General features: G+C 42.5%; 1 long non-coding RNA gene across 1 annotated transcript; it reads right to left on the bottom strand.

The window, feature by feature from the left end:
* Window positions 1-1187: 1187 nt before the first annotated feature.
* Window positions 1188-21651, bottom strand: LOC132391265 (uncharacterized). The gene is made up of 4 exons (XR_009511152.1): window positions 14747-21651; window positions 11533-11613; window positions 5655-5765; window positions 1188-1675 (listed from the first exon to the last, which is right to left on the bottom strand). It is a non-coding gene; the product is annotated as an uncharacterized LOC132391265 (long non-coding RNA).
* Window positions 21652-26988: the final 5337 nt, after the last annotated feature.

Genomic DNA, 26988 nt, shown 5'->3' on the forward strand with positions numbered 1-26988 from the left:
GACAATCTTATTTGATCAGGATTTGGTCCTCAGGGAACTGTTTGTTTTGTGCATACCCTTACCCTGGCGCACTTTGGATAATGGAAAACTAATTAAATTTATAGTTTTATAGTTCAGAGTTGCACAGTCACACAGAACAAGGCAGCAGGCCATTGACATCCCAAGTCTGTCTCAACTATAGAGTACATCTTTGCATGAACCCTACACAATCCTGTTGTTATTCTCCTCAGATTCTACTAGGGACAGTTTACTGGGGACTTCAACCTACAAACCTGAACATCTGTGGGATGTGGAAGGAAACTAACAGCACCTGAGCAAAAGCCACATGGTCACAGCAGGAACATGTAACCTCCAAACGGTCGGAGGTTTAGGTTAAAATCTGGGTCACTGGCCAGCATTCTATAGCGGGGAAGATGGATTCCTTATAGGAAAGTCAAATGAGGAAGAAGCGGACTGTTGGGTTGTGTTGACATTTTGCTATGGCATTGTGTTTTGACATCAAATCATCGAGAAGTACAGAACAGAAACAGGCCCTTTGGCCCAACTAGTTCATGCTGAAACCACTTAAACTGCCTACTTCCATCCTGTACCGGGACCAAAGCCCTCCATAGCCCTACTATCCATGTACCCATCCAAACTTCACTTAAACATTGAAACTGAGCTTGCATGCACCACTTGTGCTGGCAGCTCATTCCACACTCGCACAACCCTCTGAGTGAAGAAGTTTCTCCTCATGTTCCCTTTTTAAAATATCTCTGCAAGGGCTCTGGCAATTTCCGCAATTGCCTCCCGTAGGGTCTGAAGGAGCATCTTGTCAGGCCCTGGGGATTTATCTACCCTGATTTGCCTCAGGGTAGCAAACACCTCCTCCTCTGTAATCTGTACAGGGTCCATAAAGTTGATGTTGCTTTGCCTCTGTATTCATCCCCTGAGTAAGTACAGATGCAAAAAATGCATTTAAGATTTCCTCCATCTGTTTTGGCTCCACACATGGATTACCATTGTGATCTTCCAGAGTACCAATTTTGTCCCTCTGGGTCACTGGACTCCACTTTGAGGAAAATGTTTGCATATAGGAACCTCAAATGATGGAAGGGCTGACCACAGGGCAGTGTTGATATATCTGCTGTGGTGTCATGTTTTGTTTGGGTAGGAAAGGCTGTGTTCTCAAGTTGATTTGTTTATGATGCCTTCTACAGCAGGGAAGTGTTGAGCCTTGTATGACTGACTACTTGAGGCAGGTTCAGCAGCCAGATATTGAAGGGTACGAGAATGAACCACAACTCTAAAAGCTTATTTAAGAAACAGAACATGATTTTAAAGCACTTTAGTCTGCTGAATTTTTACAGTTGATGAAATCAAAACCCCAATCAATATTTGTCATTGAAACTCTGCGTATATAGCATCTGGCAATGTTGATTCGATGGAAGTAAAGGATTACCAATAATCTCGTCTCTGTAACATCTCACAATAAAAGAGATTGCATTGAATGCACAAGCTACAGCAACACAAAATTGCTTAAAGGAAACATGCAAACACACAAGCAGAATCATCATTTAACTGGTACTAAAGGAAGAGCCTTTGCATTTTTTTAAGTATTCAATTTCTGTTGCCTTCCACCAGTGATATGAAATTAGCCCTGTTTCCAGCGGTGTTTCTTACAGTAATCAACAGCCTAAAAAAAAATCCAAATAGAAATAAGATATTTTTGTATTATCAAATTCACAATACTCTTTCATTTTACAAGCACCTGATCTTTAAAATTGCTTACATTTTTCTTAAGTTCCTCTAGATTGATTATAACCTGTTATGGGTAACCCTAGGTAATTTCTGAATTAAGTACATGTTCAGCACAGCATTGTGGGCCGAAGGGTCTTTATTCTGCTGTAGGTTTTCTACGTTTCTATGTTTGTTAATTTTATTTAGTGATACGGCATGGTAGCAGACCCTTCCAGCCCAATGAGCCCATGCTGTCCAATTGCACCCATACGCCCAATTAATCTAGTAACCAGCAGGTCTTTGGAATGTGGGGAAACCAGAACACCTGGAGTAAACTCACGCAGTCATGAAGAGAATGTACAAGCTCCTTGTAGACAATGGTGAAATTGAATCTGGGTCACTGGCACTGTAGTAGCATTAGGATAACTGCTATGCTACTGTGTCTTGTCACCATTTTGGCTGCATATGGAAATGTGTTTTTTTAAGTAGAGAGATAACTGCAAGGTGTATCTGAAAGATCAAGAAAATGGCACAGAAAAGGAGTTGAGGCGGGCATATATCATAGTGAACGGTGGGGCAGGCTTGAGAAATGGAGTGTCCTACTACCCCTCCTAACTTTTCTTTTGTGAAAGAACACAAGAAGTTAACGTGAGGGCATACCGAGTAATTAAGATAAATGTTACTTTAGCCCACAGCGAAAAAAAAGTCAGAGTACAAGTATAGAGATGTCTTCCTCTAATTATTTAGATCCCTGGTGAGACTGCATTTGAATTACATACAGGTTCAGTTTCCCTACCCAAGGAAGGATCACAGTGACTTATCCAACTTGATGCTTTCCAAAAGCTCCAGCACATCCTTTTTCTTAATGTCTATAAGCTCAACCTTTTCATTCCACTGTAAGTCATCCCTACAATCACCAAGATCCTTTTCTGTAGTGAATACTGAAGCAAAATATTCATTAAGTACCTCCACAATTTCCTCTGGCTCCATACACACTTTTCCACTGTCACACTTGATTGGGCCTATTTTCTCACAACTTATCCTCTTGCTCTTCACATACTTGTAGTATGCCTTGGGGTTTTCCTTAATCCTGTCTGCCAAGGCCTTCTCATGGCCCCTTCTGGCCCTCCTAATTCCATTCTTAAACTCCTTCCTGCTAGCCTTATAATCTTCTAGATTCATATCATTACCTAGTTTCTTGAACCTTTCATAAGCTTTTCTTTTCTTCTTGACTAGATTTTCAGCAGCCTTTGTACACCATGGTTCCTGTGCCTCACCATCCTTTCCCAGTCTCATTGGAATGTACCAATGCAGAACACCACACAAATATCCCCCGAACATTTGCCACATTTTTGCCGTACATTTCTCTGAGAAAATTTGTTCCCAATTTAGGTTTCCAAGTTCCTGCCAAATAGCTTCATATTTTCCCTTACTCCAATTAAACCTGTCTGTTCCTGTTCCTCTCCAATGCTATGGTAAAGGAGATCAAGTACAACCTCTCCTCTTGTAGGCTTATCTACATATTGTGTCAGAAAACCTTCCTAAACACACCTAACAAACTCCACCCCATCTAAACCCCTTGCTCTAGGGAAATGCCAATCAATACTGGGGAAATTAAAATCTCCTACCATGACAACCTGGTTATTATTGCATCTTTCCAAAATCTGTCTCCCTATCTGCTCCTTGATGTCCCTGTTACTATTGGGTGGTCTATAAAAAAACACCCAGTGGAGATATTGACCCCTTCCTGTCCCTAACTTCCACCCATAGAGACTCTGTAGACAATCCCTCCATGACTTCCTCCTTTTCTGCCACCGTAACACTATCTCTGATCAACAATACCCTGCCCTCACCTCTTTTGCCTTCCTCCCTGTCCTTTCTGAAACATCTAAAGCCTTGAACTCTTAAGTAGCCATTCCTGCCCCTGAGCCATCCAAGTCTCGGTAATGGCCACAACATCACAGCTCCAAGTATTGATCCATGCTCTAAGCTCATCCGCTTTGTCCATGATACTCCTTGCATTAAAATAGACACATCTCAAACCATCAGTCTGAGCGAATCCCTTCTCTATCACCTGCCTATCCTCCCTCTCACACTGTCTACAAGCTTTCTCTATTTGTGAGCAAACCACCCCTTCCTCCATCTCTTCAGTTCTGTTCCCACCCCCCAGCGATTCTAGTTTAAACTCTCCCCAATAGCTTAAGCAATCCTCCCTGCCAGGATATTAGCCCCCTCAGATTCAAGTGCAACTTGTCCTTTCTGTACAGGTCACGCCTGCCCCAAAAGAGGTTCCAATGATCAAAAAATCTGAATCCCTGCCCCCTTCTCCAATCCCTGAGCCACGCATTTATCCTCCACTTCAGTCTATTCCTATACTCACTGTCACATGGCACAGGCAATAATCCCAAAATTACTACCTTTGAGGTCCTGCTTCTCAACTTCCTTCCTAACTCCCTGTAGTCTGTTTTCAGGATCTCCTCCCTTTTCCTACCTATGTTGTTGGTACCAACATGTACCACGATCTCTGGCTGTTCACCTTCCCACTTCAGGATATCGTGGACATGATCAGAAACATCCTGGACCTTGGCACCTGGGAGGCAATCTACCATCCGTGTTTCTTTCCTGCGTCCACAGAATTGCCTGACTGACCCCCTAACTATAGAGTCCCCTATCACTTCTGCCATAATCTTCCTTTCCCTACCTTTCTGAGCCACAGGGCCAGACTCTGTGCCAGAGTCTCAGCCACTGCTGCTTCCCCCAGGTCAGATGTGGGAAGTCCAGGAGTACTTATTGTAAAGGGGGACAGCCACAGGGGTACTCTCTAGTATATGACTCTTGCCCTTCCCTCTCCTGACTGTTACCCTCATATCGGTTTCCTAAGGCCCCGGTGTGACTACTTGCCCATAGCTCCTATTACCTCCTCACTTTCCCTGATCAGACGAAGGTCATGGAGCTGCATCTCCAGTTCCCTAACACGGTCCCTAAGGAGCTGCTGCTCGACGCACCTGGCACAGGTCTTGCCGTCCAGGATGCTGGCAGTCTCCCGGACATCCCACATCTGAACACATCCCAGTACAGAACACCGGCCTCACAGACATACTTTCTATTCCTATTCTTCACAAGTAACTTACCTTGCCTCAACCTGTTATCGCTGAAGCCCCATTAATGCCAAAGCCCTCCTGTTCTGACTCCCTCTACTCTGTCTCCCGCTCTATAAAGCTGTCTTATTTTAAAACTGTTCCTGCTGGTCTAACTCACTGGCATCCATGCGCCTGCGCAGTCGTTCCTTGATCTTTGTTCCTGATAGCTGTAACACACTTGTGGAAGAATGAGGTTCTGTTCCCTGAGATTGCATTGGGCTTCATTGGAAAAGAGTAAATAATACATTATCTATCTGATGTCACGATAGTATAGTGGTAAGCATGACACTATTACAGCTCGATGCATTCCAAAGTTCATTTCCAGAGCTGTCCTGTCTCTGTATGTCCTCCCCATGAAATATGTGGGGTTTCCCTCGTTGCTCCGGTTTCCTCCCACATTCCAAAGACATAGCAGGTAGGTTAATTGGTCATTCAAAAATTGTCCTGTAACTAGGTTAGGGTTAATTGGGATCGTGTGGTTGCGGGGCCGCTGCCTGGAAGGGCCTACTCTGTGCTTTATCACTAAATAACCGTTGCAGAATACCTTGTTCCTGTTGTAGTCATGGTGGCTCTAGTGCAGCCCCCCTGATATTGGTATAAATTATATTAAGGTCTTTAAGTTGGATGCGACCACAGTGTGAAAGGCAGGCTCTCGGATCCCAGTTTTGTTGGTTCAGTGCAATACTCCAGGAGGAAAAATAAACAATCAGATCTGTTTGTCACCCACTGTCTTCTTTTGTATCTCTGGCTGCTAAGACTATTCCTGTATCACATCAAAAAATGACGTTTACTTACATGACACTTGTCAGCTGTTTTTCGGTCCTTACACCACTGTGCTGGTCCCCAAGTACATTCATTCTCTCCAAGCAGTCGTTCAGTCTGTTTCCTTACACAGAGGTCCAGTTCCTATCAGTAAATCAGAGGCATAGATAGGGTGGATAGTCAGTACCTGTTTCCCAGGGCACCAATAGCAAACACCAGAGGGCATATGTACAAAATTAAGGGAGGGAAGTTTAGGGGAGACTTCAGGGATAAGTTTTTTTTACACAGAGGGTTCTGAGTGCCTGGAATGACTTGCCAGGGATGGTGGTGGAGGCTAAAACATTAGGGGTATTTAAAGAGCAGGGAATCTGCAGATGCTGGAAATTCAAACAACAACACACACAAAATTCTGGTGGAACACAGCAGGCCAGACAGCATCTATAAGAAGAAGCACTGTCGACATTTCGGGCCGAGACCCTAGTCCTGACGAAGGGTCTCGGCCTGAAACGTCAACAGTGCTTCTCCTTATAGATGCTGCCTGGCCTGCTGAGTTCCACCAGCATCTTGTGTGAGGGGTATTTAAGAGCCTCTTGGACAGGCACATGGATAAAAGAAAATTAGAGGGTTATGGGGTAGTGTGGGTTTAGTACTTTTTTTAAAGGATTATATGGGTTGGCACAACATGGAGGGCTGAAGGGCCTGTACTGTGCTGTAGTATTCTATGGTTCTAAATGTGCAACATTACACTAGTTAAAATTATTTTGAACCATTATGGGTTTGTACAACTCCAAAAGATCATGCTGGAAATATTCAGCAGCTGAAGAAATAAACAAAACTATCACTTCAGGTTGATTAAAATTACTTTTCGCCGAAACTAGTAAAGGTTTGGAAGCAAGTGTAATTTAATTAGAGAACAACTGGGAAAATAATGGAGTGAAGTCAAGATGGCGCTAAGTGGCGACTCCTCTGTTTGCATCTTCAGAAACATTTATATCTTTGATATCTCTCTTTTCCCTTTTCAAGGTTCTTCTGAAGACTCTGGCCCGGAGTTACTCTCTGACTTTGGTTCTCTGTGGGAATGGGACCCGCTCTCAGGGCTTAAAACTGGCTGCTTTTCAATATCTCAAGGACATGGCCTGAAAGGTGAGCCTGTCTTTTTCTCTTATTAGGGAGAGAGAGAGAGAGATCAAATTACCAGGCAAATGAGTTGTCTTTGGGGTACTGCAAGTCTGTGTCTTTATTGATGCTTTGCTGCATGCTTGAGTGCTTGGTGTTGGGCTCAGGGGCGTTTGGGGTTCTAATATTTAACAGTCATTCATTCTTTGAGGAACTCCTCTGTTTTCGTGGACGTTCGCAAAGAAGAAGAATTTCAGGATGTATATTGAATACATTTCTCTGACATAAATGTACCTATTGAACCTACTGAGAGAACAAAGGGTAGAGAGCAGAATGACCGTGGACACAGTTTGTTGATTGTCGCTCACCTGTTTGTAGATGTGAACTGAGGTAAATAAAGGGAATGGCAGACAAAAGTATGTGCTGGGACAATAAGATTTGGAACATTGGAACTTAAAACAGTACAGGTCCTTCGGCTTATCATGTTGTGCTGACCCTTTTACTTATGACAAAATCAATCTAACCATTCCTTCCCCATACAGCATTCAATTTTTCCATCATCCATCTTAAATGTCCCAAATGAATCTGCTTCTAGCAGAACCCCAGGCATTGTGTTCCATGCACTCAATATTGTTAAAATAATTCACCTCCTATACTTTCCTCCTTAAACCTTAAAGTTAAACCTCTCACTGCTCTGGGCAGAAGTTCCCACTTGCTTCAAAAGGAAACAATTTTACCAGTGCTTAAGAAGAATAATGTGAGCGGCCTTAATGACTATCACCCAGTAGCACTCACATATACAGTGATGAAATACTTTTGAGAGGTTGGTTATGACTGGACTGAACTCCTGCCTCAGCAAGGACCTGGACCCACTGCAACTTGCCTATTGCCACAATAGGTCAATGGCAGATGCAATCTCAATGGCTCTGCACACGGCTTTAGACCACCTGGACAACACAACTACCTATGTCAGTGTGCTGTTCATTGACTACAGCTCAGCATTTAATACCATCATTCCCACAATCTTGATTGAGAAGTTACAGAACCTGGGCCTCTGGTGTGTGCTTAGCCCACTGCTCTATTCTTTATATACACATGACTGTGTGGCTAGGCATAGCTCAAATACCATCTATAAATTTGCTGAATTTATATAAATAATATAATATAATAATATAAATACACCCATTGTTGGTAGAATCTCAGGTGGTGACGAGAGGGTGTACAGGATGGAGATATGCCAACCAGTGGAGTGGTATCACAGCAACAACCTGGCACTCAACGTCAGTAAGACAAAAGAGCCGATTGTGGACTTCAGGAAGTGTAAGATGAAGGAACACAGACTAATCCTCATAGAGGGATCAGAAGTGGAGAGACTGAGCAGTTTCAAGTTCTTGGGTGTCAAGATTCCTGAGGATCTAACGTGGTCCCGACATATCGATGCAGTTATAAAGAAGGCAAGACAGCAACTATACTTCATTAGAAGTCTGAAGAGATTTAGTACATCAACAAATGCACTCAAAAACTTCTACAGATGTACCGTGGAGAACATTCTGACTGGCTGCATCACTGTCTGGTATGGGGGGTGGGGTGGGGGGGGGGGCTACAGCACAGGACCAAAAGAAGCTGCAGAGGGATGTAAATTTAGTCAGCTATATTTTGGGTACCAGCCTACAAAGCACCCAGGGCATCTTCAAGGAACGGTGTCTCAGAAAGGCAGCGTCCATTATTAAGGTCTTCCAGTAGCCAGGGCGTGCCCTTTTCTCACTGTTACTATCAGGTAGGAGAGATAGAAGCCTGAAGGCAAACACTCAGTGATTCAGGAACAGCTTCTTCCCCTCTGCCATCCGATCCCTAAATGGACATTGAACCTATGAACACTACCTTACTTTTAAAAATAAATACTATTTCTGTTTTTGCACAATTTTTAATCTATTCAATATATGTATACCATAATTGATTTACTTTATATTAAGTATTATTATTATTTTTCTTCTTCTACATTATGTATTGCATTGAACAGCCGCTGCTAAGTTAACAAATTTCATGACACATGCTGTTGGTAAAAAACCTGATTCTGATTCCTTTATATTAGCTTATTCCCAACTACCCCCCCCACCACCACCTCGGAAAGTCTGGTTGTCCACTAAATCTATGCATCTTATCATTTCACCTCTCATCCTCCTCTCCAAAGAGAAAATCCCCAGCTAGCTCAACATATTCTCATAAGGCCTGCTCTCTAATCTGGGCAATGTCTTGGTAAATCTCTGTACCCTCTCTGAAGCTTCTACATCCTTCCTATAATGGGCCATCTAGACATAAGATAGAAATCAATGTGAGAAATTCTCTACTGCTCCTAACTGATTCTATAACTTTCAAGGGCTCTTTATAATTTTATTTGCATAGTTTATCTTCTTTTACTTATTGGTTTATAGCTGGCCTTTGTTTATGGATAGCTTTTTGTAAAATTTGATTATGTCTTTTTTTTTCTGTAAATGCCTGTCAGAAAATGAATCAAGGTAATACTCACAAAATGCTGGAGGAATTCAGCATCTATGGAAAAGAGTAAACATCGACTCTTTATTCTTTTCCATAGGTGCTGCCTGACCTGCTGAGTTCCTCCAGCACTTTGTGTGTGTTGCTTTGAATTTTTAGCATTTGCAGCCCTTCTCGTGTTTGCGAGTACATTCTAACATTTGCACAATGATAATACACTTACTTTGAAATTTGAATTAAATGTTATATTTGATGAAGCCGCATCACAACTGGCCAGTCTTGACACAAACTATATTGGCTGGCTACCTGAAATTGTTGAATTCAATATTCAGCCCTGATGACTGTAGCACAGCTATGGGAAAATAAGGTTCTTTTCCCCAAGATTATGTTGGGTTACATTGGAGAAATGAAGGCAAAGTCAGAGAGTTCAGAGTTGGAGCAGGATGGAGAATTAAAGCAATAATCAGCCAGAAATTCAGGATGTCCTTACAGACGTCTCAGACGTGTTCTCTGAAGTGGTCAACCAATTCATCTTTGCTTTCTTCAATATACAGGAAACCACAATGTGAGCACCCAATGAGCAAAGTCTGGGGGAAGGAAATGGGAATCACTCCCTTGTGGATGGAATGTCTGGGGCCTTTGGTGAGGAAGGAAGTAGATGGATAGGGGTTACTTTTCCTGCAGCTGTAGGGAAAATGGTGTGAATAGGACAGGAGGTGGATGAATAAACCACTATGTTAGGAATGATCCCTTTGGAATGCTGGATGGGAAGGTGATGTCTCTTGATAACATGACATCCGAGGTAATGGAAATTACCAGGAAACCATTGCAAAGTGGACAGGGAAACCATTTTTGGTGTGGGGAGGGGAGAGGGTGTAAAAGCACAAAAGGAGGAAATGGAACAGATGTAGTTGACCCTAGGGGAAGGAAGCTGTGGATATGGAAGCACGGGTGGGTAAGTTTCCTTGGTTAAGAACAGGTGAATGGAGCCATCAGAGGGAAGCAAGATGGGAGGAGATGCAGTTGAGGTAGCCGTGTTCCAGTTTAAGATGGCGTTGGTGAAGTACAGCAACAATTTGCTGACATCAAACACAACTATTAACTACATTTTATTAACTACACTGTTAACTATATTATTAACTACACTTTTTCTCAAATGATCACTGCAATCAATAGCTTATAACTTAGGTTTCAGAGCTGAGCTTTTGAACTGCCTGTACAACTGGGCATTTTTGAGGTGTGAACTGAATTCTCGAAGCTGCTGGACAGTTGCAGCATGGCATGTATGGGCTGAATTGAGACAGGGGGACCCAGGCCCAAAGGCAGGGAATGAGCCAATACTTGGACGGACTTGGAGCTGATTTGAAAAAGCAGAACATAGGCAAGGCAGAGTTGAGTCAGCAGGGCCTTGGCCCGAGAATGAGGAACAAGCCGAGGTCTAACCGATTTAAGTGCCAGGCAGAATTGAAAAGGTCAGGTATGGGCCAGCTTAAGGCAGCATGCTCTGGGCCTGAGAGTGTACTGAAGTGACTGGGACCCGATTCAAGAGTGAGGAAAGACTGAAGTTTGGCCAATTTTAGCGCCGGGCTGAATTGAAATGGTGAGGGTGTTGGGGCGGGAGGCAACCTATGGGCTGGTGTTCAGCTCGCTGCTCTATGAAGCTTACTCATCTCTGTGCCGAACTGAGGCAGTGGCCTGCAACTAATGGGCTCCTGGATAAGCCGCGACCGTCTTCGTGGCTGTGGACTCGCTTCATGAAATTCAGCCTATTAACTACTTGCATGACTCACTTGGCTCCCACTATTACAGTAGTTCTTTGTTCTCTCCAACTTCAGCCACAATAGTTACCCATTTCTGATTAAAGGTCACTGACCCCAGATATTACCTCTCCTCCTGCTGAGCTTTTCTAACGTTTTGCAGTTGTGCAGAGATCCAGTATCTGCAGATTTTTTAGCTTTCCAAATGGATCAATCATGCCCATTTGTAATTCCAAAGGCATTTTGTAAAATAAGGGGGATACATCCTCGTGGAATAATAACATTAACTATCTGCGATATTTTAAACAGCCCAAATTAGTGTGAGCCACAGCAGACAGGATCAGCAGCTCACATAACTTGTCATGCAGCAAAGACCCCTGTGCTCCCTCCATATTATCACCTACCAGTCTCACGATTCATAATGGTGAATGCAAGCAGTCATTATTTCAACTAAACATTTCCATAAAGAAATATCTGAACAGTAATTACAAAATATCCCTCTTTGCAAACGTGGAGAATACCTGAAGGATATCATTTAAACTTACCCGACAAATGTCCTTTTCCTCCTGGGACTTTTGAAGCAATTTGCTAAGCTCTTTTTTGTAAGATTGAACGAAGTTTTCACACTGAGAAGACCAAAGCAAACAAAGAAAATCAGTTCCATCCAGGTAGAAGTAACAAATTCTGCTGTACATTGTTCTTACCATCAGTACAGTGTACACCAACTACCAGAAAGCAAAATGAGACAGTTACAGATGAGCATGGGGAAGTATTACATAGAACACTTCAGCCCACATTGTTGTGCCGATCTTTTAACCTACTCTAAGATCAATCTAACCTTTACCTCCGACATAATCATTTTTTTATCATTCATGTGCCTATCTAGAGGTCCTAATCAAAATCAAATCAAATCATCTCTAGTTATCATTCAAACAAACATAGATACATCTGAATGAGACAATGTTCCTCTGAGGCCAAGGTGCAAACACACAAAATAGCAAGCAAAAAAGCATATTCATTAAAGATAATATAGATAGCCCAAGACTCAGATGGTACAGTCTCCCAGCAGTCCACAAACGCACGGAGTCCAGCCTGTTACTCCATTGCTCGAACACAGGAGAGTGGCACTAACGGGAGAGGCCAGTCCCCAGCCAAGCTCGGATGCCACACTACAACACTCACACGTCTTCTCACCTGGTCCAGCAGCAGCAGGCAAGCCTGATCATTGAGGCTTAGTCCTCACTACATGGAGGCTGCACAGCTCCCATGTCGCCTGTCACGCCACCAGACAAGGGTAAAAGGCTGTGGCAGCCTACATTATCATTGCTCAATAGAGAGTGAAATATCCGAGACAATCTCCTACCGTTATACCGCATGCCACCTTTGCGCACCAACTTCGATGCCTTGGAGTAGCAGGCAGTAAAATGCTCTGCAGCCAGGTCTGCATCTCCGAACCCGCATCTGCTCTGACATCCCAAATGGCTCCTTACCTGAGTTTCTTAAATGCCCCTAATGTACTTGCCACTGCCAGTATTTCTGGCAGAGCAATCCATGCACTCACCACTCTCTGTGTAAAAAAATATAGATGTTACCTCTCCTATATTTTCCTCTAATCTGCTTAAAATTATGCCTCCTTGTATTAGCTTTTTACACCCTAGGAAAAAGTCTCTTGCAATACACTTGATGTGTACCTCTCACCATCTTCCACACCTCTAGCAAGTCACCTCTCATCCTCCTTCACTCCAAAGAGAAAAACCCTAGCTCACCCAACCTATCCTCATATGACATTTCCTCTGGTCCAGGCATCATCCTGGTAAATCCTTTCTGCACCCTCTCCGCTCTCCAAAGGTCCACATCCTTCCTATAAAGAAGTTTCAAAGTACATTTATTATCAAAGAATGTAAAAATTATACAACCTCGAGATTTGTCTGGTTACAAACAGGCACAAAGCAAAATACCTGAAATAACCCAATTAAAAAAAAGACCAACACCCGATGCATAGAGAAAGGAAAAAAAAACAATTCATGCAAACAATAGGAGCGAGCAAGAACATTTCGAATCAAGTTGAGTCCTTAGATCCAAATCCTTGGAGCAGCCCGGACTAGGCCCAAAGCCTCAGTCTCAGTTCATCATATTAGCGGGACAAATCTTCATGAAACACAGCAGCCAGGGCAGTCTCATATCCTCAGCGCCATGGAGAGAGGAGTGAACATCACAGAAGAATGAGCAAAATTGGCTCTCCCTCCAATTCTGACACCCTGTCTTTCCAGTTTACCTGGGCCAGCAGATCATACCTCACATTAGGACCCAGGTACCACTGCAGCAAAAGGCTCAGGGCCTAGAACATGCTGCCTAACAATTCACTCTGGGCCCAGACTTCACTTTGAGACTTCCTACCTACTTTTGATTTCTTCTCAATTTTAACAGTCATTTCACTCTGTTGCACAAATATTTTCTGTAATCAGGGAGTGGATGCAAGGTTAACACTTACTGCTTGTCCCTTCTTTTAAGTGCTAACGTTCCTCTGGCAAGACCGTAAGACCAGAACAGAATTAGGTCATTCAGCCAATCAAGTCTATTTGATCATGGCTGGTTTTATTTTAGGTCAGTACTCCCACAATGTAGTTGGGCAGGGTGTTCAAAGACACTAACAATGAAGGACTGGCAGTATTTCCAAGCCAGACGTTCTCAGGCACCTTGGCCTAGGTCAGTGGAGATGCAGGTTTGGGTGGCACTGTCAGAGTAGCCAGGGTGCGTAACTGAATTGCATTTTATAGATTGTGGAGATCTCCTGCACAGACTGCTTCATTAGCTTTGGCAGTTCCACATGTATTTAAACATTGTCCATCCTGCAGCAAGTATCCTTCTGACCAGCAGGCTCCTGTATGGAGACCGCAGGGAAGGTTTGGGAATTACTGATACTCCTTTGCTGGCTTTTCCAATCCCCACTACATCAATTCACAAGCCAGGAGAGATCATCCTGCCAGTCACAGTCACGCCAGGAAATTGTCAAAGTAGACCCAACAGACTGCATGGCCTCATTTTGCGATGTCTTGTGGCATTACAATGGAAGATTGTTTCGAATTCAGCTCTCTGGACAAGCTCAGTATTGGCTTGTGAAGTCCTTGTGAAACCCAATCTGAATGTTGGTGAGTCCAGTTTGCTGAAAAATGCTGTTGAATTCTCCTTCTGAGACTCTGTGGAGAACTCAGAGTGAACCTACTAGGCAGTGATTAGATTGGATTTTCTTGCCTTTTTATTAAAAGGACTTCCTAGGCAATTGTGCATATTAGTAGTTTAGTAGTTGAATATGGAAATGGGGCCAGAGATGCGACTATTCAAGTTAGCAGACTTTCAGTTCTACCACTGGGACGTTGTCAAATTTGAAAGCCTTTTCTATTTTCCGAGTTATCAGTTTTGTCTTGATATCTAAAGCATCAGAAGACTGGCTTGTGAGAGCCTTGGAGAAGCTGGGATGGATCTTCCATCCATGACTTCTTGCTGAACAAATATATTTTGGGAAAATGTAACCAGACATTTCAATGTGCTGACTCACTCTTAACATGAGTGTCGCACACGCATCAACCAAACCCAGCATCTCCACCAGTCACCCTGGAAGGGCAGAATCTGGAGGTGTTTGAACGTTTGCTGGACACCTTTAAAAACAAATTATTTTAGTGAAATTCTGAGTGAAGATGAATTTCTGGCATCATTGCTGTTGGAGTCCAAACGTACACTTTCACATCCCCATTAACTCACCAGAGAACGTTGGGTTCCAGACAAGGAGTTGCAACCTTTCTCCAGCAGTGTCTTCACTTCTGAACCACTCTTCTGAGCCTGTCTGAGATGTTGCGCAATGCTGTCACATGCATCACAGGATATGATATCCCGCTGTTCATACAAAAGTTCTGGATTGTGGAGGGATTTGTATTAGATAGGCTACAGATTTTATCAGGGCAACATTGATCTTTATAATGTATAACTGCAATAATGGAGAAATCCAACTATAAAAATTTCACTTGCACTGGTGATCCTACTGTGGGGATTTAGAAAGTTAGGAAAAAAAAAACTACTGTGTGGTGAACTTTTGGAATTCTTGAGTTTGGAGTTGTGGAGGCTCACTCATTGAGTTTGTTCAATTTGACTTCCCATTCCAATGTATCAGGCCAGGGTCTCCTCCTATGACGCAGCAGCGACACCCCAATCTGTTTGGATAACCTCCAGCCTGATGGTGTGAACGTCACACTTTAATGGAAATACAGTGAAATGCATTGTTTGTGTTCAGACTGGACTGGAGGCAGGCTGCAAGTGTTGCCATATCTCCAGTGCCAACATAGCATGCTCATAATTTACTAATCTTAACTTGAAATGGAAACTGAAGGAAACCCGTGGTGCGGTGGAGAGAATGCACGAAACTCCTTACAGATAGCAAATCTTGAACTTACAGCTGGCACTGTAAAGTATTATGATGACTGCTATGCTACTGTGCTGCCCCAATATTGTGGAACTGAATGAAACCATTAAGTCATAATACCTATCACTTCTCATTCACAAATTCCACCATCGTTCCTTTTTTCCCCACTTTCTTCCCAGGAATATCCAACAATTAGATCCATTTTTAGTTCCTTTTATAAGACTATAACTGAAGGAGGAAATATTGGGTCCATGTTTACCTCAGCATTCAATACTTTCATGATTTCCATCTCAACAATTTAGCCACCCACCCATATCCCTCAGAATCTGAATCTGCTGATCTTTAGCTTCACTCCTTGTTAACGCACAATCCCAGCAATCTACAAATAGGCTGAATATTGTTGGGATTAAAGAGGCAAGAATTCCATCAAACTCCTGACTTGGGCTGTGCAGAGATATTTTGGTGAGTCAGGAGGCTAGCTACCTGTTACAGCATATCAAGCCTTTAATTGTGTAAGTACAGAAGGTACAGAAGCAAGTCAATCTGGTCTGATGGAAATTGTATATTTCTCCTTATAGTTCTATACTTGTATTAAGAAACACACGGTGAACTTCCAGTTCTGCATTACCATGGGAATGAACTACTTGTTCAGTAGATTCAAGCCACTTCCTCATGAGAAGTGGTGAGATCATATTTCAGCTCCTCGAGTGCAGCGGCTGCAGGATATTTTGAGGTAATATTGATCAGAAAACAAGAGGAGATGGAGAGGCAGACCTGTGAGATTGAACAGTAAGATGTCAACTGACAATCTCAGACTCTCCTTGACTTACTTGCTATATCTTAATGCCCTGTAATCTAAGAAAACAGCTGAGTTCTGAATGACTCTGTCTTTGAAGCTCACTGGCATAGAGAAAACTCAAGATTCACAACTTTAGAGGAAGGAGGGAAGAAACTCTTCATTTTGGTTTTGTGGTAGAGACTCCACCATTGATTGAACTCTTCCCAGCATTATCTTTCCAAAGACCTTTCGATCTGTATTTCTAAGCTCCGGAGGCCCAACTTTCCCCCTTCCTTCTCAACAAGCCTCTCATTCTAGGAATGGGCTACTGGTCTTTTATCACTCTACCTGCAAGAACCCCAAGAGTAGGTGAGGCACCAAGGTCTCTGGTTCCCCCACCCCCCACCGGCTTCCTCCTACATCCCAAGGTGTGCAGGTTGTTAAGTTATATTAACCCTAACGTGTAGCTGAATGGTAGAAATCTGAGGGAATTGATGATGGAGTGCTGAGAATAAAAAACAAGAGTAGAATTAGTTGATATGATTGGTTGATGGATAGCACAAGCTCAATGGGCCAAAAGGCCTACTTATGCCATGTATTTCTATGGATGGATGAGTAGGACAGAAGGAACAGCATTCAAAGAGATTACAGATATTTGTGAAAACTATGTAGTGGTTGCTTTGGAGAAATAAAAGCCTGTGTTATAAACTAGAAGATTAATATCACTAAGCACAGAGTGTACAGGATAATTTTCTGGAGCAATACATTTCTAGTTCGGTGAGGCAGGAGGAATTGCTGGATCGAAGAATACGGGGAAGTAAGTTTTATATAGAACTGCACAGCATAGGAGCAGGCCATTCGGCCCACAGCATTGTGCTGAACCAACTAAAAAGCAATTCAGAAATACCCAAACACTAATTCCTCTTACCTACACAATGTTCATGTCCCTCCATCTTCCTTACGTTCATATGCGCATCCAAATGTCTTTTAAAAGCCTGTAATATATTCGTCTCTTCCACCACACCAGGCAGCACATTCCAGACATCCACCACTCTGTGAGTAAAAAACTTACCCCTCACATCTTCTTTGAACCTATGCCCTCTCACATTCAATGCCATCTGGTATTAGACATTTCAGCCCTGGGAAATAGATAGTCCCGGTCTACACTATCTTTGCCTCTCATAATCTTATAGACTTCTATGAGATCTCCCTTAATTAAGCCTGAGCTCCAGAGAAAATGACACAAATTTATCCAGCCTCTCATAATAGCACATGCCCTTTAAACCAGACAGCCTCCTGGTAAACCTCTTCTGTACCCCCTCCAAAACCTCAATGTCCTTCCTATAGTGCTGTAACCAGAACTGTCTGCAATACTCCCGATGTGGCCTAAGCACTAATAAAATGCCTCGACTAATAAAATAATTCCATCAGCCTTCTTAACCACCTTATCGACCTTAAGGAGCGTTGAACTTGGATCTACGGATCTCTCTGATCAGTAACTCTGTTAAGAATCTTGACCATAACTGTGTACTGTCTCCTTCCATTTGCCCTACCAAGGTGGATCACCTCACATTTATCTGGGTTAAACTCTATCTGCCATTTCTTTGCCCATATCTGCAACAAATCTGTCATGCTCTATTCTATGCCCGGATTCTACACCATCCACAACTCCACCAATCTTGGTATTATCTGCTTACTTACTAACGCATCCATCTACATTAGTCGAATCCATGTAGAACTCCACTAATCACAGACCTCCAGCTCAAATAAGTCCCCTCAACTTCTCCCATCTTCTACATGCAAACCAGTTCTGAATCTAAAGAGCTAATTCACTGCATCTTCATCTTCTGGATTAGTCACCCATGAGGCACTTTGTCAAATGCCTAACTAAGTAATGTAGACAACGTCCATTGCCCTGCCTTCATCAATCTCTCTTGTCACCTTAAGAAAAAACTCAATGAAGTTAGTAAGATATGACCTGCCCCTCACAAAGGCATGCTGACTCTCCATAATTAGGCCATGGGTTTCCAAATGCTCATATATTCTATCTCTAAGAATATTCTTAAGCAAATGTCCTGCAACTGACGTGAGACTCACCGGTCTATAGTTCACAGGATTTTCCCTTCTTACATAGAGGTACAGTCTTAGCCACTCGTCAGTCCTGCAGGACCTTACCCGCACTACAGAGGACATGAGGCGCCAGCAATCTCGTCTCCTGCCTCCTTCAATAAATTGGGGTAAATCCTATTGGGTCCTTGGGACTTATCCAACTTTATACTCATTAGGAGGCCCAACAGTTCCTCCTCCTTGAGCTCTAAATGCCCTAATGTATTTATGCACTCAGCTCTGGTTCTCCATACCCTTTTCCTTGGTAAGTACTGAAGCAAAGTACTCTGATTACTTTGCTCACATTCTCAGGATCCAAACAAATGTTCCCCTCTTTATCCTGAGTGGTCCTGCCCTCTCCCTAGTTATGAGATCATAAGATATAGAAGCAGAATTAGGCCATTTGACTCATCGAGTCTGCTCTACCGCTCCATTCTTCCTCTCAGCCCCAATCTCCTGCCTTCTCCCCATTTCCCTTCCTGCCCTGACCAGTCTAGAATCTATCAACATTTGCCTTAAATATACATAAAGTCTTGGCCTCCACAGCTGCCCGTAGCAATGATTTCCACAGATTGACCATTCTCTGGCTGAAGTAATTTCTCATCTCTAATCTAACAGGACACCCCTCTATTCTGAGGCTGTGTCCTCTGGTCCTAGACTGTCCCACTGTAGGAAACATCCTCTCCACACCAATTCTATCAGTAGGTAGATAGGTTTCGATGAGTTTCAATGGTTTCAAAGGTACATTTAATGTCAGAGGAATGTATACAATATACATCCTGAAATGCTTTTTCTTCGCAAACCATCATGAAAACAGAGGAGTGTCCTAAAGAATGAATGACAGTCAAATGTTAGAACCCCAAAGTAACCCCCAACTCCCCTCTCCCATGTGTAAGCAGCAGCAAACAACCCCCACCGGCAAGAAAAAGCATGGCACCCACCACTGAGCACTCAAGCGTGAACAAGGCAACAGCAAAGGCACTGACTTGCAGTTATCCCAAAGGCTTTGCGTTTCACCTCGTACTCAACATACCACAGGTTCTCTCTCTCCTTAATAAAGGAGAAAGAGATGTCTCCATTTTCCCAGCGAGCAGGGAGACATAACAACTCGCTGGTTTACGATGGTTTACGTCCACCACGTCGCTTTTTTTTAGCTCTGTACCCTAAAAACTAGGCACTCAACCGCAGATATTTCGAAACCCCCAACGACACATGGGTGTCCTGTCATGACACCGACTCTCAATCCGCCCATCTCCAGAGCCCCAAGATCCTAGGCTTCCAAATTTGAGCCAGACTCTTAGGCCGAGCCCTCAGTGTGCCGAACAACAACGGCTGCTTATGAAACCCTGACAGCGGATCCCATTCCCGCAAAGAACTGTAGTCAGCGTGTAACTCCAGGACAGGGTCTTCAAAAGAACCCTGAAAGGGAAAAAAGATGGAAATGGAACTGTTTATGAACATGCAAGCAAAGGAGTCGCCATTTAGTGTCATCACCACTCCGTTCTGCCTTCTTAGGTCACCCCTCATTCTTCTGAATTCCAGTGAATACAGGCCCAGAGCCATCAAATGCTCTTCATATGATACGCCGTTCAATCCTGGAATCATTTTGTGAACCTCCTTTGAACCCTCTCCAGTTTCAGCACATCCTTTCTAAGATATGGGGCCCAAACTGCTGACAATACTCTAAGTGAGGCCTCACCAGTGCTTTATAAAGCTTCATCATTACCTCCTTGCTTTTATATTCTAATCCTCTTAAAATGAATGCTAACATCACATTTGCCTTTCTCACCACAGACTCAACCTGCAAATTTTCCTTTAGGGAATCCTGTACAAGGAGTTCCAAGTATTTCCTCCATTTAGAAAATAGTCTACCCTTTTACTTCTTCTACCAAAGTGCACAACCATACACTTCTTAACACTGTATTCCATCTGCCACTTCCTTGCCCATTCTCCTAATCTGTCTCAGTCCTTCTGCAGCTTCTCTACTTCCTCAAAACTATTTGCCCCTTCACCTCTCTTCATATTGTTTGCAAACTTTCCGGTTAAGATGGCACTACTGAGCGTATGCGACATTCCACTGGTAGTTCAAAAGGCAAGAAATTTGACTAAAAACATTACTAACAACACCTTTTCTGTAGTAAATTGTTGTAAATTATCACCACTAGCAATGAAGTGGCAAGTGAAAGCGAAACAAGTTCGGGGATGAGCTGTGCTGGTGTGTTGCAGAATTGACACAAACGGAGTGAGCCGCCATTCAGAAAGGAGAAGTTGGGCGGAGGAGTTCTGATGCCTGTACAACTGGCCTGGGTGCGAGGTTGGATAGTCTGGCTGCCGAGCCGATTTTAAGAGTTTGAGAGTGGCAAAATCTGAGCCCGGAGCAAGCTGTTGGGCGGCATGGTCTTGGCCCGGAGCCCTTCGCAGCAGTGGTTTCCAGGTCCTAATGCGAGGTACATTAAGCTGTCTGGACAGTTTGCACACTGGCCAGGCATCTAGGGATCAGAGTTGAGAGCCAATTTCACTCACTCTCTGCGATGTTCACTCCTCTCATCATGGTGCTGAGGCTATGAAGATTGCCCAGGCTGCTGTGCTCTGTGCCTGATAATATACTGAGGCTTTGGGCCTACTGTGGGGTTTGGATCTGAGGACTCAACCCAATTCAGAATGTTGATGCTCGCTTCTTTTGTTTGCATGGTTTGTGTTCTTTCCCTCTTTCTCTTGCGCATTGGGTATTGGTCTTTATTATTATCTTTTGATTGGGTTTGTTGGCCAGAAAGAACTACAGTCAGCAAAGCAGTGAGTTCAAATGAATTAAGGGCACTGGAAGCAGACAGACCAATTACCTTTGTTCTTGCCAGGAGGGAGGAGATGGAGGCTACCATTTTATGAAGAGATTCTTCATTTTGTGAGTTAGTCACTTGGCTTGATCAGTGTTTTAAAGTCAATATAATGATGCCTCAGGTAATCTGCTGGACTAGAGGTCATTTCCAGATAAGAAGTTATTTGTGAGATATCCTTTGGTTGGATGGAACATGCAGGTTTTTGACTGTTGGAGTCTGTATCTGTTCTGCCTGATTCACACATGTTACTGATTGAGAACAAGCAGCTGTCACGGTCCGTAAGGTCCGCATTCCGGTTCACGGTCTGGTCCGTGGATTCCGTATTCTGGTTGTTTCTGTTTTTCCTTGTTCCATTGGGTCCTTTAATTGAGGCAACTGATCCTCATTTCGAGCTTGCAACATAAATAGCTCAGGGGTCCATCTATTCCTTTTCTGGACCATCCCTGTCAAGAAACCCGCACCAGGAAGCTTGGCGTCTGAAACCCACATCTGGAAGCTCAGCATCAGAAACTCATACCAAGAAGAGTCCCGGCTCTGTGTCCTGTGTCCAAGAAGAGTCCTGGCTCTGTGCCCTGTGTCCAAAAAGAGTCCTGGCTCTGTGTCCTGTGTCCAAGAAGAGTCCTGGCTCTGTGTCCTGTGTCCAAAAAGAGTCCCGGCTCTGTGTCCTGTGTCCAAAAAGAGTCCTGGCTCTGTGTCCTGTGTCCAAGAAGAGTTCCGGCTCTGTGTCCTGTGTCCAAAAAGAGTCCCGGCTCTGTGTCCTGTGTCCAAGAAGAGTCCCGGCTCTGTGTCCTGTGTCCAAAAAGAGTCCTGGCTCTGTGTCCTGTGTCCAAGAAGAGTCAAGTCTAGTCAAGTCTGAGTCTGAGCTTGAGTCCGAGTTCCAGGTCAAGAGCAAAGTCAAGATGCAGGTACCTAGTCCCGGCCAAGACCCGAGTTCTCAGTCAAGTTCAAGTCTCAAGTCCTAGTCCAGGTTTTCCAGTTTGTTATTTTACACTCATGTCCAGGTTGATATTTTTTCCTCGCTCCTTGGCTTCCCTAGTATTGTTAATAGACATAGTCTTGTTCAGACAACTACAGTGTCTGTGATTTGCATTTGGGTCCATTCCCAACGCCCCCTTGTGACAAGAGAAATAAATTACCGATTGTCACTTGCTGCGAAGAAGGCAATAGATGGATGCTGGCTTGCAGCAGAGCCACTAGCTGTGTTAAAGGCCAGACACATGACCTACAGCCAATGACACTGGAATGCAATATCTGAATTGGTAAGAAAGGAATATAAAAGCAGTGCTAGTGACTTTAACTCTGTAGGAGAACAGCTATCGGGGATGCGAGGTGCCCTGCTGACACCTGGAGATTTGTAAAAGGACGATGAGGAACATGTGGCCAGCAGCAGAAACTCCTTTTTAACCGGTATTATATTTTCTGTTCTTTGACTGTTCATGGAAGGTCAGGAAAACTTAGCTGGTTTGCACACAGGTATTGGTTGTCTAAGTTCACATGTTCTTCCGTTGAGACAATAAAGGTACTTGGCGGTAAATACAGATTCTCTCTTGTGCCTACAAGGGGTGATTCTTGTAACAAATTCTTTCAGGTTTCTTGCTTTGTGGCTACCTGTAAGCAATCAAATCTCGATGTTGTATAATTTACACATTCTTTGAAAATAAATGTACTTTGAAACAAAGCTACAAATTCCATCATCTAAATCATTGACATACAACATAAAAAGAAGTGGTCCCAACACAGACTCCTGTGGAACACCGCTAGTCACTGGCAGCCAACCAGAAAAGGTTCCCTTTATTCCCACTCTTTGTATCCTGCCAAACAACCACTGCTTTATTCACAAAATACACTGCTGGATTCCATGCTGGAATCTCTCCTGTAATACCATGGGTTCTTAACTTGTTAAGCAGCCTCATGTGTGGCACCTTGTCAAAGGGCTTCTGAAAATCCTAGGACACAACAGCAATCGATTCTCCTTTGTCTAACCTGCTTGTTATTTCTTCAAAGAACTCCAACAGGTTTGTTAGGCAAGATTTTCCCTTGAGGAAACAATGCTGACTGGCCTATTTTATCATGTGTTCACATCCTGAACAATCAACTCCAACATCTTCCCAACCACCGAGGTCAGGTTAACAGGCCTGTAGTTACCTTTCTTCTGTCCCCCTCCCTTCTTAAAAAGTGGAATGACATTTGCAATTTTCCAGTCTTCCAGAACCATTCCAGAATCAAATAATTCTTGAAAGATTGTTACTAATGCCTCCACAATCTCTTCAGCCATCTCTTTCAGAACCATGGCGTGCATACCATCTGGTCCAGGTGACCTCATCTACCTTCAGGCCTTTCATTTTCCCCAAGAGCCTTCTCTCTGTAACGGTAATTTCATACATTTCATGACTTCTGATACTCTGGAGCTTCCACCATACTGCTAGTGGCTTCCACAATGAAGACTAATTCAAAATATTTATTCCGTTCACCTGCCATTTCCTTGTCCCCCATCACTACCTCTCCAGCATTGTTTTCTAATGGACTGATATCCACTCTCGCCTCTGTTTTACACTTCATGTATCTGAAGAAACTTTTGGTATCCTCTTTAGTATTATTGGCTAGTTTACTTTTGTGTTCTATCTTTTCCTTCTTAATGATTTTTTTAGTTACCTTCTGTTGGTTTATAAAGTCTTCCTAATCCTCTAACTTCCCACTAATTTTTGCTCGATTACATGCTCTCTCCTTGGCTTTATGTTATCCTCTTGCTCTTGATGTATGTACAGAATGCCTTGGGATTTGCCTTGATCTTTTCATGGCCTCTACTGGCTTTCCTAATTCTCTTCCTTAGTTCTATTCTGGCTTCTGAATACTCGTCATCTGCTCCATTTGATTCTAATTTCTGAATCTTTACATACTTTCCCTTTTTCTTCTGGACTAAATTCATCAGCTCTCTGTGGTCTTGCCAAGAAAAGGTGGTCCCAATTAACTCTTCTTAGTTCCTGCCTAATGCCCTCATAATTTGCCCAATTCCAATTTAAAACTCTCCCATAAGGACCATACCTATTTTTATCTAAAGTTAAGGAGTTGTGGTCACTGTTCCCTAACTGAAAGGTCAGTAACCTGGGCACACTCATTACCCAATGCTAGGTCCTCTCGTTGGTTACCCACATACTGATTTAAGAACCTTCCTGGATACACTTAACAAATTTTGCCCCATCTAGACCCCTTGCATTAATAAGGTCCCAGCTTATATTAGGGAAGTTGAAATCTCCATGAAAACAGCCCCATTATTTGTTTACACATATCCTTAATCTGATTACATACCTGTTCCTCAATGTCCCAGAGGCTATCAGGGGATCCGTTGGACAATCCTATCAGTGTGATTGCACTTTCCTGTTCCTGAGTTCAACCCGAATGGACTCAGTATCTGACCCCTCCATTATGTCTCCTCTGAATGCAGCTATGACATTGTCCCTGATTAATAGCGCATCTCCACCCCCTTTTTTACCTCCTGCTCTATTTTTCTAAAACTTTACAAACCTGGTACATTAATCACCCATTCCTGCCCCTCTCTCAACCAAATTTCAGTAATGGCCACAACATCATAGTTCCTCGCACTGATCCATGCTCTAGGGTCATCACCCTTCCCTACTATAATACTCCAAGCATTAAAATATAATACTCCAAACTATCCAACCAATCATATCTGTTGTTTTGATTTTGCCTTTCAATACTATCCCTGATGTCTACCTCTGGTTCGATCCTTCCCTTACCAACCTGATGTTCCAGTTCTCAGTTTTCTGTAAAACTAGTTTCAACTCTCATGAATAGAACTTGCAGGGGGGTGGAGTTTCAAGATGGCGACGTAAGCATCTGCCTTTTAGGCGCTCTTTATTTTTTTAACTATAATCACCCTTTAATTAGACCTTTTCGAACTTAATCATATGAGTTGCTACCTTTGATTGACCCTTTTTTCCTAAAATAATAGTTGATCTAATCTTGTCAAACCTAAAATGGCTACAAGTAAGAAATCGGCTAAGGATCCTTTATCCATCGACGCAATTGTTGGTCTTTTGGACACTAAACTGGATGTTAAATTTGCGGCTATGGAAAGTAAATTGGACAATAAACTGGATGCTAAATTTGCGGCTCTGGAAGGCAGACTAGAAGGTAAATTGGACAGTAAACTGTTAAGTTTGGAAAGGAGGATTACTTCGAAAATATCCGATCTTGAAGGAGTTGTTAAATCGCTTGAAACTAAGTTTCAGTCGCAGGCGTTAGAGGTTCAACAGCATGGAAATAAGATCACGACTCTTGAACAATCAATTTGTGAAAAAGCACGTACAATTGAAGTGTTAGAGAAGAAGATAGAGTCGACTGCTAAAACTTTAGATCAGTACAAGTTTAAAATTACTGATCTTGAAAATCGTTCTCGCAGACAGAATTTGCGCATCATCGGAATTCCCGAAAAAGTTGAGTCCGGTGATTTAACTGAATTTTTCTCTAAATTACTGTGGGAAATTTTCGGTGGTGAAGGTTTGAAAAATGAACCTGTTATTGACCGCGCTCATAGAGTTGCGAGGCTTTCGCCTGTGTCTGATAAACCACGAGCGGTGATTGTTCGCCTTCATTATCCTCGTGAGAAAGAGCTTCTAATTCGATTAGCTCGTAAAAAAGGTATGATCTCCTACAGAAATTATTCATTTCGAATAGTTGAAGACTATTCGTATGAAGTTATGAAAGCCAGGATCGCTTTTAAACCAGTGATGGCAGAGATTCATTCGTTTGGTTTTAAACAAGCTTTAATGTATCCAGCGAAGCTTAGAATGGTGCTGCCCGACAACAGTCTACACTTTTTTATCACTCCTGAAGAAGCGAAGAAATTTGTTGAAGAATATCGATCCTCTAGTGCAACTTGAACTATGAGTTACATTGAAGATTTTTTTTGGAGAGAGGATGTTATTTCATTTTACGTTTTAACCCTGGAAGTTGGGTTATAACTTCTTATTTTGAACTATGGGTCTGGGTCTTTTTTTTTACTATTATTATTGCTTATAGATGCTGTTTTAATCTTTATAATATCCTTTTTTTATATACGTTTGTATTTTGTAATAATGAATTATTTTTTTCAAAATGTCGTTTCTTCTTCCCATAAGTCTTTACTTTTTATAAGCGTTTATTTGCTTGCCTGTATTTAGAAATGGAACAAAGGTTTTGAATTCTTTTTTTTCTTTAGTTTTTTTTTAAATATGTTGTAGTGTCTATTAAATCTTTTTTTTTTATAAAAATATTCTATTTTGATAACTTTTTTTACTATATTTTCTCATTAGATTGCTGAATTTATATTCATATTTTGTAATATGGCTTTCTCAAAATGTCGTTTCTTCTTCCCATAAGTCTTGGCTTGTGAAACGTCATCTTTGTATCTGAATATGGAATTTCTTTTTTAAAGGTGTATCACATTTTTAAACTTTAATGTGCATTTTTTTTTTATTAATGATCTTTCTGGTTTTACTATTTTAGTTTTTTTTTTGATTTGTCTGATATGGGTGTGTATGTGTATGTGTATGTATATATATATATATATGTAGGTATATATATATATATATATTTTTTTTTTTGCAACTCTATATTTTAATTGGGGTGTTATATAGTTTTTTCTTAAAAAATTTTCTTATGGAGCTGCCATCTTGAAATGGGGGTAATATTAGTATTAGTTTATGCGCCTGCCGCTTGGCTTTCTTTCAAAGGGTGGGGGGAGGGGGGAGGGATCTTTTTTCATGCTTTTGCTTTTTATTTTTTTGCTTTTAGTTTATGGGCTGACTTTAAATTGTTAATATTGTTGAGGTGTCAGGATCTCCGGTTGCTCCTGAATCAATTTTCC

Source organism: Hypanus sabinus, chromosome 1 (genome assembly GCF_030144855.1).
Source record: "Hypanus sabinus isolate sHypSab1 chromosome 1, sHypSab1.hap1, whole genome shotgun sequence".
NCBI classification, from domain to species: Eukaryota; Metazoa; Chordata; class Chondrichthyes; order Myliobatiformes; family Dasyatidae; genus Hypanus; species Hypanus sabinus.